General features: G+C 36.5%; 1 protein-coding gene across 6 annotated transcripts in view; it reads right to left on the bottom strand.

Moving 5' to 3' along the window:
- LOC133652577 (nuclear receptor corepressor 2-like) overlaps positions 1–9,607 on the bottom strand; it is a 212,767-nt gene extending 203,160 nt beyond the window's left edge. For all 6 annotated transcript variants that reach the window (XM_062051491.1, XM_062051494.1, XM_062051495.1 and 3 more), the window contains exon 1: positions 9,375–9,607. The gene's annotated coding sequence lies outside the window, so the exon portion shown is untranslated. The remainder of the gene's footprint in view (positions 1–9,374) is intronic.
- Positions 9,608–15,984: the final 6,377 nt, after the last annotated feature.

Genomic DNA, 15,984 nt, shown 5'->3' with positions numbered 1-15,984 from the left:
TCAGCCTTCATTAGCATTTTTAGTTAGACTGAAGTACAAACAGACGCTTATAATTATGGTGTGGTATCATGTATTGGACGCGCAGCACATAAGGACTGCCGTAAGGACGTTTACACCAATAAACATTTCTGAATAGAAGAAGGAAGACGCAGAGCTTATTTAAAGTTAGTGTATGTCAGGAATAGGCAGCGGCCTTGTCTGACCAATTAAGCTTTGCCCTACTAATACACATGCACACAGCAAAAACATAACGTTATGTTACAAAAACAGTGGTTGAAAAAAATCTTATCACTTTTTAAAATCCTTCTGTTCTGGAAAATGCAACAGACATGTGCATTAGTCATGCAAGCCAGCTGTGATTGACAGCTTGAATGCCAGTCATTTTAGCACTGCATTTTTCTACAAGTTCAACTTGTAATAGTGACAAATATAGACATTTATTTGTTAAACATGCTCTGTTAACCACGATTCATAACATCTACTAGCGGTTGGTGGTGTTCTCATGATCTTAATTGTTCATATAGAGCAGGAGACGGGGGCTCAAATTGACATTGAGGTTTTACCGTATTTTTCGGAGTATAAGTCGCTCCGGAGTATAAGTTGCACCAGCCGGAAACGCATAATAAAGAAGGAAAAAAACATATATAAGTCGCACTGGAGTATAAGTCGTATTTTTGGGGGAAATTTATTTGATAAAACCCAACACCGAGAATAGACATTTGAAAGGCAATCTAAAAGAAATAAAGAATAGTGAACAACAGGCTGAATAAGTGTACGTTATACGACGCATAAATAACCAACTGAGAACGTGCCTGGTATGTTAACGTAACATATTATGGTAAGAGTCATTCAAATAACTATAACATATAGAACATGCTATACGTTTACCAAACAATCTGTCACTCCTAATCGCTAAATCCCATGAAATCTTATACGTCTAGTCTCTTACGTGAATGAGCTAAATCATATTATTTGATATTTTACAGTAATGTGTTAATAATTTTACACATAAGTCGCTTCTGAGTATAAGTCGCACCCCCGGCCAAACTATGAAAAAAACTGCGACTTATAGTCCGAAAAATACGGTAAGTACTGCAATAACCTAATCGTGATAGGCTGAGGATTTCTGTTTTATAGATTACATATATTTATATGTACTTTTTATCCCCTTGGTCTCCGGCATTTGATTGATAGACATGTTTGCCTATTAGAATTGTCGAACCGTGCATCCTTGGCCTGCCGTCCAATCAAAAGAGGTTACAGGAAACAGGAAGTTTGTGTGCCCTGCAGCCAATGCCGTCAATGCGCTACTAACAAACACCACTGTACAATATCTACAAAAAATAAAATGCTTTTCCAGTGAGAGCAGTATGAGGTCTGTCCATTTAGTTCGAAACGGGCCAAGGACAATGTAAGCAAACATCCAATACGGCAGCATGCCATGACATCAGGTCACTACACAGTTTTTATTAATTCATTATTCGGTTTAGCAAAATGCTGCTAAAAGGGTTTGTCTCCACAAAGTAGCTTTTCAGTAGTCCAGAACAAGGTGCTGTCCACATAAACCAAAATCATTTTGAAAGTATGTTACTTAGGGGTGTAACGGTACGTGTATGTGTATTGAACCGTGTGTGTGTGTGCGTGTTACGGACAGCAAAGCCCTGTCTGTCTGTTATTTCACTTTACCTTTTTCTGTGTTGATTGAGCTGTGTTGAAGCAGCAAAAAAGGACATTATGTTAAATGAAGAGTTTCTGTCTTTGATAGTTGATACAATAATGTAACTGCATCATAAAGCCTACATGAACGCCATGGTGTTCAGGGATGAATAGTCTCTCCTATAGCTATTGTACCCTTTTTTCAGCTATAGTTACATTAATCATTAGTAATGTATCAGCTTAGTTTTGAATGGCAGGGTACCTGCTATCACATGTTGATAAAAATATAACATTTACATAATAAAAATCAACTACAGGCTTCCCAAATGCTGCAATAAATTAAGCATGATGAGTTGACTTGAAACTGTTTAATGTTGCACTTTTTATATGTAGAAGAAAAGTTTTGTCATTGTATTTAATCTGAGCAACAACTTGAGACAGTTTAATGTTGATTAAGGTGGGCAGAATTATTATAGTGTTCCCAATGTTAAAAGGATAAAGCCATTGTTTACAAATTTGGTAAATAAATAACCAAAAAATTTATATTTTGTTGTTTTCTTACTGTACCGAAAATTAACCAAACCGTGACCTCTAAACCGAGGTACGTACCGAACCAAAATTTTTGTGCACCGTTACACCCCTAAAGTTACTGCATATTGTTCTAATGCAGTGGTGTTCAAAGTACGGCCCGGGGGCCATTTGCGGCTCACACCTCGTGTTTTGTCGGCCCCAAAAAAACAACGGTAAAAAATAACAATACAGTCCAGCTGCCGGTGAATGAATAGACGACACACGTCTTTGAGTCGCAAGTTTATGGCAACAGCGGCTAAAGCATCTGAATATTATGTGGTGTTAGAAGGCACAAAGATTAAATAAAAAGATGCCTGCTCGCCAAGTATAGACGTTTATTTATTTTTTCAGTTTGCAGGCTAGTACAATTTATTTATTTCTTATATATACCGTATTTTTCGGAGTATAAGTCGCATCGGCCGAAAATGCATAATAAAGAAGGAAAAAAACATATATAAGTCGCACTGGAGTATAAGTCGCATTTTTGGGGAAAATATATTTGATAAAACCCAACACCAAGAATAGACATTTGAAAGGCAATTTAAAATAAATAAAGAATAGTGAACAACAGGCTGAATAAATGTACGTTATATGAGGCATAAATAACCAACTGAGAACGTGCCTGGTATGTTAACGTAACATATTATGGTAAGAGTCATTCAAATAACTATAACATATAGAACATGCTATACGTTTACCAAACAATCTGTCACTCCTAATCGCTAAATCCCATGAAATCATATACGTCTAGTCTCTTACGTGAATGAGCTAAATAATATTATTTGACATTTTACGGTAATGTGTTAATAATTTCACACATAAGTCGCTCCTGAGTATAAGTCGCACCCCCGGCCAAACTATGAAAAAAACTGCGACTTATAGTCCGAAAAATACGGTACATATATATATATACACATATAAACATATATATACACAAATACATATATACATACATATACACACACATACATACATATATATATATATATATGTATATATATATATACACATATGTTGTGTGCACTTCATCAAAAAAACGGAAATAATGCAATACTACATAGTACATACGTCAGTAGCCAGAGGAGCCTATTAATAATTAAATGCAATACATTTATAATATATAATAATAATATATATTAACAATATACAGTATAATAATCATATAAACAATATACAATATAATAATCAGATACAATATAATAATTATACGTGTATAAATAATTATCAAATCATAGCCTCTTAATCGTAATCGAAACGTGAGGTGTCTAAACATTCCAACCTCTAATACTTTGTCACCAATAACACAAAGGTGGCCTCATATTGTGTCTTTGAATATATAAGAATATATCGGTTGTTTTTAGCATTTTTTTTATAAATTGAAAAAACGCATATATATATATATATATATATATATATATATATATATATATATATATATATATATATATATATATATATATATATATATATATATATATATATAAAGTTATATAAAATTGGTCCTGCGTTGAGGTGGCAACTTGTCCAGGGTGTACCCTGCCTTCTACCCAAGTGCAGCTGGGATAGGCCACCCCGTGACCCCGAGAGGGACAAGCGGTAAAAAATGGATGGATGGACGGATAGCCCTGTTCTAATGTGTGTCAACATGAGACAATTGTTGGCAATCTAAAATTAACAATTTCCTTAACTTATCACTTCTGAAGATTTATGCAGTTAAATGCATAAAATCTAAAAATTGCAACAGTAGTAGTAGTCGTAGTAGCTCATTTTGAACATGTCAAAAACAAAGCACCAGAAACAATAATTTAAAAAAGGAAATATTCTTAAAACCATTACAGTAGAGTACAGAAATATAAACACATAATTCACAATGAAAACGCAAAAAAAATAAAACAATACATAAAGGTTAGGTTTTACATATCCATAAAGGAGTGGGAAGAAAAGAAAAAAAATAAGTTAAAGTCCCAACGATTGTCACACACACACTGGGTGTGGTGAAATGTGTCCTCTGCATTCGACCCATCCCCATGTTCACCCCCTGGCAGGTGAGGGGAGCAGTGAGCAGCAGCGTGTGCCGCGCTCGGGAATCATTTGGTGATTTTAAGCCCCAATTCCAACACTTGATGCTGAGTGCCAAGCAGGGAGGCAATGGGTCCCATTTTTAAAGTCTTTGCTATGACTCGGCCGGGGTTTCAACTCACAACCTCCCAGTCTCAGGGCGGAAACTCTAACCACAAGGCCACTGAGCTGGTTGTGGAAGTGAAACTTGCATTACTGGGGTAAAAAAAACCTAAAGGTGGGGGAAATAATCGTTTTTAGATGCATCGCAATTCGGACATAGACGATTATAGAATCGATTACTAAACGTCAATAATTGATTTATTTATTGCAAATAAAGTAATGCAGACAGTTCTAATGTGTCTGACTGCAGAGAGCCACCTCACCGAGAGATCCGACCAGCTCCTTTACTGTTAGGCACTTATGGTCCAGTTTTGCACACATGTTCAATAATTTAATAAATGTGGGAATTAATTTGTTTCTTATTCCAAATGATTTTTTTTAAGTTGCAAGTGATAAATGCTTATTAAGTGAAACGAAAGCAAATGTAAAAGTGCATCAATAATTGATTTTTAATCGAATCGTAGCTCCTGAATCGTAATCGAATCGTGAGGTGCCCAAAGATTCCTAATTCTACCCCCACTCCTTATTTATAAATTAAATACCCAGCTTTCTTGTCAAAATGATCTAATCATTAATTTACTGATGTTATTGCAATATAGTATCAATAATCTTTAACTCACTTTAATCTGGCACAAAAATACATACAATATAGCATATATAGACAGATACATACAATACAAGTACAAAGTGACCGTAACAAGAACCGATAAGCTAATAACTACAATAATAACAATGTCAACACCTGGCAGAAAAATCGCAATTATTATTATTATTTATTTATTTTTAATTGTACAGCCCTATCGGTGATATACAAACATGGGAACAGCTTTAAAAGGGGATTGTGCAGCAATTAGGGTTGTACCGTATACCGGTATTAGTAAAGATCCGGCCCGCCAGCGTCCAAAATCAGGCCCGCGGGAAGTCCCAAGTATAAAAAAATAAAATAAAATAAAATAAAATAATTAAATAAATCTGTCTTTTCTTATCCACTTTGTACCGCTTGCTACTCACGGTGTCTCCTAGCCGCTCAGGCAAATCATATTGTCTAAAAATGCATTTTCTCATCGATAACATGACATCATCGCGCGCGGAAAGTGCGCTATGTATCTCTAATATATATATATATATATATATATATGTATATATATATATATATATATATATATATATATATATATATATATATATATATATATATATATATATGTATATATATATATATATATATATATATATATATATATGTATATATATATATATATATATATATATATATATATATATATATATATATATATATATATATATATATATATATATATATATATATATATATACAGCCCGGCCCCCGGCCAAATTGTTTTAACCCAATGCGGCCCCCCGAGTCAAAAAGTTTGGGGACCCCTGATCTACACCTAACATCCACTGTAATGATACCAAGTACAGTAGCATATCTAGTCGATACTACTATGATTACGTCTATATTGTTTGGCCTCACAACATTTTCTTTCGTTTAAAAAAAAATTCATATTATGTTTATAAACTCAGGAAATATGTCCCTGGACACATGAGGACTTTGAATATGACCAAAGTATGATCATGTAACGACTTGGTATCAGATTGATACCCAAATTTGTGGTATCATCCAAAACTAATGTAAAGTATCAAACAACAGAAGAATAAGGGATTATTACATTTTAACAGAAGTGTAGATAGAACATGTTAAAAGAGAAAGTAAGCAGATATTAACAGTAAATTAATAATTTTATTTTCTACCCCTTGTCCTTAATATTTTTTGACAAAATAATAGAATGATAAATGACAATATGTTATTGCATACGTCAGCAGACTAATTAGGAGCATTTGTTTGCTTACTTACTACTAAAAGACAAGTTGTCTTGTATGTTCACTATTTTATTTAAGGACAAACTTGCAATAACAAACATGTTTAATGTACCGTAAGATTTTTTGTTAAAATAAAGCCAATATTGCAATTATTTGTGTTCCCCTTTATTTAGAAAAGTACAGACAAGTATCGAAATAATGTTGGTACCGTTACCAAAATATTGGTATCAGGACAACACTAGTAGCAATATATTTCTATATTCTGCAGTGATGAAGAAAGCACACAAAGTCTCCTAATAACCAGCACAGTAAGTCTAGTGTACAGACATTGTGATAGCACTGAAATCACAAGAGCAGTAAGATGTGTTTCCCCTTAGCCCAACAGGCACATGATCAAATAAACACAATGACATAATACAAGATACTGAAACATGACCAGTCTAATAATGCAGCCAAAACCTTAGATAACGTTGTAAACCACTGATTTGAAGCAGTCTAGGATTACGTCAAACTACTATCAAGCTACAATCAACACGCTATCTCTAGTACATAGGACAGATTACACACACTAAACTTTCCCCAAACCAATTGAAATTGAAAAAAAATGTAAAGAAATGCCATTAGTGGATCTACACCTAACATCCACTGTAATTATACCAAGTACAGTAGCGTATCTAGTCGATACTATTATGATTACGTCAATTTGTTTTGGCATCACAACATCTTCTTTCGTTTTGAAAAAAATTTATATTATGTTTATAAACACAGGAAATATGTCCCTGGACACATGAGGACTTTGAATATGACCAATGTATGATCCTGTAACGACTTGGTATTGGATTCATACCCAAATTCGTGGTATCATCCAATACTAATGTAAAGTATCAAACAATAGAAGAATAAGTGATTATTACATTACATTACATTTAATATATATTTTTTACATTACATTTATACAGCGGAAAGATAAGCGATAAAACTCACGAGTTTGCTACACAAAATGTTTGGCCGTACTATAAACCAGGCGGCATACGAAAATGAGGCAAATTTGGGTGAAAACTTTCGTCAAACACTGATTCATACGGAAATTGAGGCACAACTGTATTGGATTTGAATGAAGACTAAATCTGCTGCTTTGCATGTATGTGTTAATCAAACCTGTACAAAAATATCCAGATTAGGGTTGTACGGTATACCGGTATTAGTATAGTAACGCGATACTAATGAATCATATTCTGTACTATACCGTCTCTGGAAAGTAATGATACCAAGTACAGTAGCGTATCTAGTCGATACTACTATCATTACGTCGATATGTTTTGGCATCACATCTTCTTTCGTTTTTTTAATGTATATTATGTTTATAAACTCAGGAAATATGTCCCTGGACACATGAGGACTTAGAATATGACCAATGTATGATCCTGTATTTTTCTTGAGGGAACTCTCCTGAAGGAACCAATAAAGTACTATCTATCTATCTATCAAGATACAATCAACACGCTATCTCTAGTACATAGGACAGATTACACACACTAAACTTTCCCAAACCAATTTAAAAAAAAAAAAAATGTAAACAAAGGTGGATCTACACCTAACATCCACTGTAATTATACCAAGTACAGTAGCGTATCTAGTCGATACTACTATGATTATGTCGATATTTTTTGGCATCACAACATCTTTCGTTTAAAAAAAATGTATATTATGTTTATAAACCTCAGGAAATATGTCCCTGGACACACGAGGACTTTGAATATGACCAATGTATGATCCTGTAACTACTTGGTATCGATCGGATTGATACCCAAATTTGTGGTATCATTCAAAACTAATGTAAAGTATCAAACAACAGAAGAATAAGTGATTATTACATTTTAACAGGAGTGTAGATAGATCTTGTTAAAAGAAAAAGTAAGCAGATATTAACAGTAAATGAACAAGTAGATTGATAATTCATTTTCTACCACTTGTCTTTTATCATTTTTGACAAAATAATAGAACGATAAATGACACAATATGTTATTGCATATGTCAGCAGACTAAATTAGGAGCCTTTGTTTGTTTACTTACTAATAAAAGACACATTTTCTTGTATGTTCACTATTTAAGGACAAACTTGCAATAAGAAAAATATGTTTAATGTACCGTAAGGTTTTTTGTTAAAATAAAGCCAATATTGCAATTTTTTGTGGTCCCCTTTATACAGAAAAGTACCGAAAAGTATCAAAATTATTATTTTGGTACCGGTACCAAAATATTGGTATCGGGACAACGCTTATAGCAATATATTTCTATATTCTGCAGTGATGAAGAAAGCACACAAAATCTCCTAATAACCAGCACAGTAAGTCTAGTGTACAGACATTGTGTTTCCCCTTAGCCCAACAGGCACAGGATCAAATAAACACAATGACATAATACAAGATACTGAAACACGACCTGTCTAATAATGCAGCCAAAACCTTAGATAACGTTGTAAACCACTGATTTGTGAAGCAGTCCAGGATTACGTCAAACTACTACCAAGCTGCTATCTCTAGTACACAGGACAGATTACACAAACTAAACTTTCCCCCAAAGCAATGTTTACAAATCCCAAACAGGGCGCTTTGTGCAATGCTAAGCCTGCTAGCGAAGTTAGCCAAACAACAATATCCCACTGTCACGTCGGAAAAGCAGTGGACATTTATTTAAAAACACACAGTGAATCATGGCTGGGTGGTGTGGCGCTCTGTGATTTCCCAGCAAACAGACGTTTTATGTAAAGAAGTCAACAATGAATGTTAGTTAGTTAGCACCTAGCAGCCCTGACAGCTAGCTTAGTCGGTTAGCATCACTAGCCTAGCCTAGCCATGTAGCACGTGCTGGCGATGCGTTAAATGATCAACTTTAGCCGACTAACTAACTAATGACCAACTAACTAATGACGCCGCGGCCACACGTCACACGTCACGACCAGGACGCTTTCTTCCCTTTCATTGTTCCGCCAAACGTTTGTTTACATAGCCTGGGAAAAAAGGGTCGACGCGTGCTATGTGGGTTTCTCCTCCAGAGAATGGCTACGTAACAGACGGGAGAGACCACCGCCAAGTCACAGGGCGCTAATGGAGGGTGACTACCTGAGCGGCGGACTCAACCAGCGACCATCCGACGGCGTTGTTGTTGTGTTGGTAGAGGAGGTCCCGATGGTCCTCCTCGACGCCGCGCGGTTTCGATTAGCGACCCTCTCTCACTTCAATGGCGTCCGTCTGCCGTCATTTAGTCCAAACGAAAGAGTAGTTTTCCTTCTCATTTGTTCCACGGAAGGTTGAGCTATGTCGTGCCTGGTCCTGCACACTCTCTCTCTCTCTCTCTATGACTGGTCCTGCACACCCTCTAGCTCTATAACTGGTCCTGTCTTGCACATACACTCTACTACCCTGCGGCCGACACACCACAGCACTGCACTGCACTGGGACTGGACCGCCTCTCTCTCTCTCTCTCTCTCTCTCTCTCTCTCTCTCTCTCTCTCTCTCTCTCTCTCTCTCTCTCTCTCTCTCTCTCTCTCTCTCTCTCTCTCTCCCCTCAGTGTCTCTCTCTTAATTTCTCTCTCTCCCTTACTGTCTCTCTCTATCTATCTATCTCTATCTCTCTCTCCCTCACTGTCTCCCTCTCTGTTTCTCTTCATCTATCTCTATCTCTCTCTTCCTCAATGTCTCTATCTCTCTCCCACTGTCTCTATATCTCTAACTCTCTCGCTTGCTCTCTCTCTCTCCCTCACTCTCTCTCTCTCTCTGTTTCTCTCTCTCCATCTCTCCTTCAGTGTCTCTCTCTCCCTCACTGTCTCTATCTATCTACCGGTATCTCAATCTCTCTCTCCCTGTCTCTCTCTCTCTTCCTCACTGTCTCTCTCTCTTTCTATCTGTCTCTATCTCTCTCTCCCTCTCTGTCTCTCTATCTATCTCTATATCTCTCGCTCTCTCCCTCACTGTCTCTCTCTCTCTCTTTCTATCTCTATATCGCTCTCTTTCTCTCTCTCTCCCTAACTCTCTCCCGCACTCTCTCTCTCCCTCACTGTCTCTCTCTGTCTATCTATCTCTCCCTCACTGTCTCTCTCTTTCTCTCGATCTATCTCTTTATCTCTCGCTCTCTCTCTCTCTATCTCTCTCTCTCTCTCTCTAGCTCTCTCTCTATCTATCTATCTCTCTCTCTCTCTAGCTCTCTCTCCCTTTCCCTCTCTCCCTCTATATATATCTCTCTATCTCTCCCTCTCTATCTCCCTTTATCCCTCACTGTCTCTCTCTCTCTATCTCTCGCTCCCTCTCCCTCACTGTCTCTCTCTATCTATCTCTGTCACTCTGCCTCACTGTCTATCTATCTAAATATCTATCCATCTATCTATCTATCTATCTATCTATCTATCTATCTATCTCTGTATCTCTGGCTCTCCCTCTATCTATCTCTCTCTCCCGCTGTCTCCCTCACTGTCTCTCTATCTCTCTCCCCCTCACTGTCTCTCTATCGCTATCTCAATTCAATTCAATTCAATTTCAATTCAAAGGGGCTTTATTGACATGGGAAACAAACGTTTACATTGCCAAAGCCAGCATTAAAACAATCAATCAAAACAATTAAAATGTATCAAACTTAAGCACCTATTGAAATTAAAAGTATGTACAATTAAAATATAGGTCTACTATACTAAAGATGTGTGTGAACAGAGCTGTGTCACATTACAGCTTTAAAAAAATGTTAAGACTAATTTAAAATATAAGATTATAATAATAAAAAGTAATAAAATAAGGTAAACTATAGAGTTGTGCAAAACATTTAAATAAAGATGCATATGTATACATTCAAGTAAGGATCAAAACAATTAAAATGTATCAAACTTAAGCACCTATTGAAATTGAAATTAAAACTATGTACAATTAAAATATAGGTCTACTCTCCCTCTCTATCTCCCTCTATCCCTCACTGTCTCTCTCTCTCTATCTCTCGCTCCCTCTCCCTCACTGTCTCTCTCTATCTATCTCTGTCACTCTGCCTCACTGTCTATCTATCTAAATATCTATCCATCTATCTATCTATCTCTGTATCTCACTCTATCTATCTCTCTCTCCCCCTCACTGTCTCTCTATCGCTATCGCTCTCTCACTCTCTCTCTATCTGTATCGCGCTCTCTCTCATTTTCTCTCTCCCTCACTGTCTCTCGCTCGCTCTCTCTCTCTCTCTCTCTCTCGGTATAGCTCGGGACGGTCCGGGGTGTACCCCGCCTTCCGCCCGATTGTAGCTGAGATAGGCTGCAGCGCCCCCCGCGACCCCGAAGGGAATAAGCGGTAGAAAATGGATGGATGGATGGTATAGCTCGGTTGATAAAGTGGCTCTGCCAGCAACTTGAGGGTTCCAGGTTCGATCCCCGCTTCTGCCATCCTAGTCACTGCCGTTGTGTCCTTGGGCAAGACACGTTACCCACCTGCTCCCAGTGCCACCCACACTGGTTTAAAAATGTAACTGAGATGTTGGGTTTCACTATGTAAAAGCGCTTTGAGTCACGAGAGAAAAGCGCTATATAAATATAATTCACTTAAATTCTCTCTCTCTCTCAAATGGTGAAAGTGAATTATGATAATCGTTTCAGTATTGTCACAAGTTAATCCACACGTATACTGATTGACTTTATAGAGCAGGGGTGTCAAACTAATTTTAGATGGGGGGCCACATGGAGAAAAATCTACTCCCAAGTGGCCCAGACTGGTAAAATCACGGCACGATAACTTAAAAATAAAGAAAACTTCAGATAGTTTTCTTTGTTTAAAAATAGAACAAGCACATTCTGAAATTGTACAAATCATAATGTTGTTGTTTGTTTGTTTTTTATAATTACCTGTTGCGGTTAATAGTATATATACTTTATTTGTCGTTATTTATATTTTCTGAATAAATTATGTGATAATGTTCATTGGTGTTAATTTTCAATCCATCAAGATAAAAAAATATATATCAAAATCAAATTACAGCATGTTATTTATGTAGTTTGATAATTTTACCCGACTGATGTACTAACATCATGTGGTTTATTTTGTACATATGTAGCATCATCTACAAAGATACTAATAATTGCAATTGCGACATCCAGTGGACACATTTAGAACAGCTGTTTCTTTCATTCAAAAAATTTCTGGTAAATGTTTGTACTTGGCAAACTCATCCCGTGGGCCGGATAAAACCTGTTGGCAGGCGTGATCCGGCCCTCGGACCATATGTTTGACACCCCTGTTATAGATAGATAGATAGATAGATAGATAGATAGATAGATAGATAGATAGATAGATAGATAGATAGATAGATAGATAGATAGATAGATAGATAGATAGATAGTACTTTATTGATTCCTTCAGGAGAGTTCCCTCAGGAAAATTACAATTCCAGCAGCAGTGTACAGAATTGATTTGCCTGAGCGGCTAGGAGACACCGTGAGTAGCAAGCGGTACAAAGTAAATAAGAATAAATAATAATAAAAATAAAAAAAAAACTTTTTTTTATTTATTTTTTTTAATACTTGGGACTTCCCGCGGGCCTGATTTTGGACGCTGGCGGGCCGAATTCGGCCCGTGGGCCGTAGTTTGGGGACCCCTGAACTAAACCGTACCAAAGTTGATTTTACAGTAAAAAACTCAGTCAATTTTACAGTCTACAATTGGATTGATTATTTGTTTTGAAATCATAAGTCAAGCAGATATTATAAATAGAGTATTTATCTTTATTTTAACAAAATATTTTTGGAATGCATGATAATATAATTTGATTTTGATAACATTGAACTTTAAAAGATTTGCAATTGCATGCAGTACATGATTTTTAATGTCTAAAAGGGAAATAAATATATTTAGTAAGAAAATATTAAGCATTTAATTAACGCATATTATTTCCAGGCTTTCATGGGCCACATAAAATAATGTGGCGGGCCAGATTTGGCCCCCGGGCCTTGAGTTGGACACCTGTGCTCTACAGAAATGATGATGGTGGTAATATCAAATAATAGGGTTTATTATGACATTTCCAAGGCATGAGGGAGATGAAAAATGCAGAAACACGTAACACCATTTGAGGCTTTATTTATCATCTATTCCCAAACTTTTTTGCTTTAAGGTGGTCAGAATTTAAAAGTTGAGATGCTCATCATTTGTAAGAAAAAAAAGGGAACACTTTTATTGCAAATGTTAAAAAATCCTTCACTCATCTGGGTTAAGCCCCGGATCTTCTTCAGTAACATCATCAGCACATCCTCTGGTCCATTCCAGCCACCTGTGTGTTTACTCTCACAACAGTCTGAAAATGAGTGTCCGAAAGGTTCAAATCAATTCCTTCCACGGGCCAGCAAGAAAACATCTGTGCTGCTTGATGCCCACTGAGAAGTACAAGCTGTGAACACAACGACTTAACATTGAAGGATAGTATTTTGGAGATCAGAGCACCACGTGCTGTGTACATAGTTAATGACTGTGCTGAAACCGATGCTCTACTAAATGCTGTGAAACCTTCACACTGTGTCGCTGGCCTCTGGAAACTATACACAGACTGCAGGTACTGGCATCTGGTAAGAAAGCTAAAAGCTATCTACACTGTTTTTTGTTCAAAATGTTCGAAAACCCGAATACATCATCCTCATAAGAAATAATGTAATTCCAGTTAATACACAAGTATCAAACTCAAGGCCGGGGGCCAGATCTGGCCCGCGACATCATTTTATCAGGCCCGCAAACACCTGGAAATGATGTGACAATAAAGTACTTAATATTTTCTCACTAAACGTAATTGATTGTTTTCATATGGACAGAAAAAATATATGTACTGCTTGAAATTGCATACATTTTAAACTTTAATAGTATCCAATATTGAAACAAATATTACAGTATATTATCATACTTTCCAAACATGTTTTTGTCTAAATAAAAATTAATTAAAATACTTAACCTTACAGCAAACTACCCATCAAATTAATAAATATGACAATACATGTTACGTGGTTCTTTACAGCATATTACTTTAAATTGAAAAAAAAACTACAATTTTTTTGCATTAAAATTCTGTTGACTGAGCTGTTAGTTTTTGACTGTAAAATGTACGGTTGGTGTTTTTAACTGTGTATTACTGTAAATGGAAAGACGGTACATTTGTTTTTACGGTAGAAAAACTGGCAGCTAAAGTGCCAGAATAAAAAAAGGCCTTGTACTGTTTTTCCATTCACAATATAATGTTGTAAAAACAACATTTAACACAAAAATTCTGGCAACTTCCAGCTTTTTCTGTAACCCCCCCGCAAATTCCTACATTATTCGCTGTTACAACCATCCGGATTGTTATAGGTGCAAAGTTGAAAAGCCAGCATCTGTGATGGTATGGGGGTGTATTAGTGCCCAAGACATGGGTAACTTACACATCTGTGAAGGCACCATTAATGCTGAAAGGTACATACAGGTTTTGGAGCAACATATGTTGCCATCCAAGCAACGTTATCATGGACGCCCCTGCTTATTTCAGCAAGACAATACCAAGTCACGTGTTATAACAGTGTGGCTTTATAGTAAAAGACTGCGGGTACTAGACTGGCCTGCCTTTAGTCTCACATTGAAAATGTGTGGTGCAATATGAAGCATAAAATACCACAGCGGAGACCCCCGGACTGTTGAACAACTTAAGCTGTACATCAAGCAAGAATGGGAAATAATTTCACCTGAAAAGCTTCAAAAATTGGTCTCCTCAGTTCCCAAACATTTACTGAGTGTTGTTGAAAGGAAAGACCATGTAACACAGTGGTAAAAATGCCAATTGAATATAAGTTGAAAAGGATTTCCAAGTTGTTTTCTGTTTTTATTTACGAATTACACAACGTGCCAACTTCACTGGTTTTGGGTTTTGTATGTCTATGCCCATGCCAAGATAAGTTGAAAACAGTACTATGTCTTACTTTTTGTGTGTTACCCTAAAGGGCCTCAAGTATAGCTTATGGCTGATAGCTTTATTTAGTGTGACGTCACAACGTATAATGACGGCAAAATTTGCAAACAGAGACATCCAAAACTGTATTCAAGCTCAGGCCTAAATGCATGGACTTTGTGATTTGACGCTTTGGCATTGTTGAACACGAGTATCCAACATTGCAGCAACATTTATAGGTCACAAAAGAAAAAAAAATATCACTGGTCCCCTAAAAAAAACACACAGACTCTAAAGCATGAAAGTGTTTGTTTTGACACTCGATTCAGCGGAAAGATAAGCGATAAAACTCACGAGTTTGTTACGCAAAATGCTTGGCCGTACTACAATCCAGGTGGCATACGAAAATGAGGGTAAAAATTTTCGTCAAACACTGATTCATACGGAAATTGAGGCACAACTGTATTGTAATATTGGGTTTGAATTAAGACTAAATCTGCTGCTTTGCATGTATGTGTTAATCAAACGTGTACAAAAATACCCTGATTAGGGTTGTACGGTATACCGGTATTAGTATAGTACCGTGATACTAATGAATCATATTCGGTACTGTATCGCCTCTGAAAAGTAATGATACCAAGTACAGGAGCATATCTAGTCAATACTACTATGATTACGTCGATATTTTTTGCCATCACAACATGTATATTATGTTTATGAACTCAGGAAATATGTCCCTGGACACATGAGGACTTTGAATATGACCAATGCATGATCCTGTAACGACTTGGTATCGATCAGATTGATTCC

The sequence above is a fragment of the Entelurus aequoreus genome, linkage group LG06 (genome assembly GCF_033978785.1).
Source record: "Entelurus aequoreus isolate RoL-2023_Sb linkage group LG06, RoL_Eaeq_v1.1, whole genome shotgun sequence".
Lineage (NCBI taxonomy): Eukaryota > Metazoa > Chordata > Actinopteri > Syngnathiformes > Syngnathidae > Entelurus > Entelurus aequoreus.
Note: the sequence above shows the minus strand (reverse complement) of the source record. Positions and strands in the feature narration are given on the sequence as shown.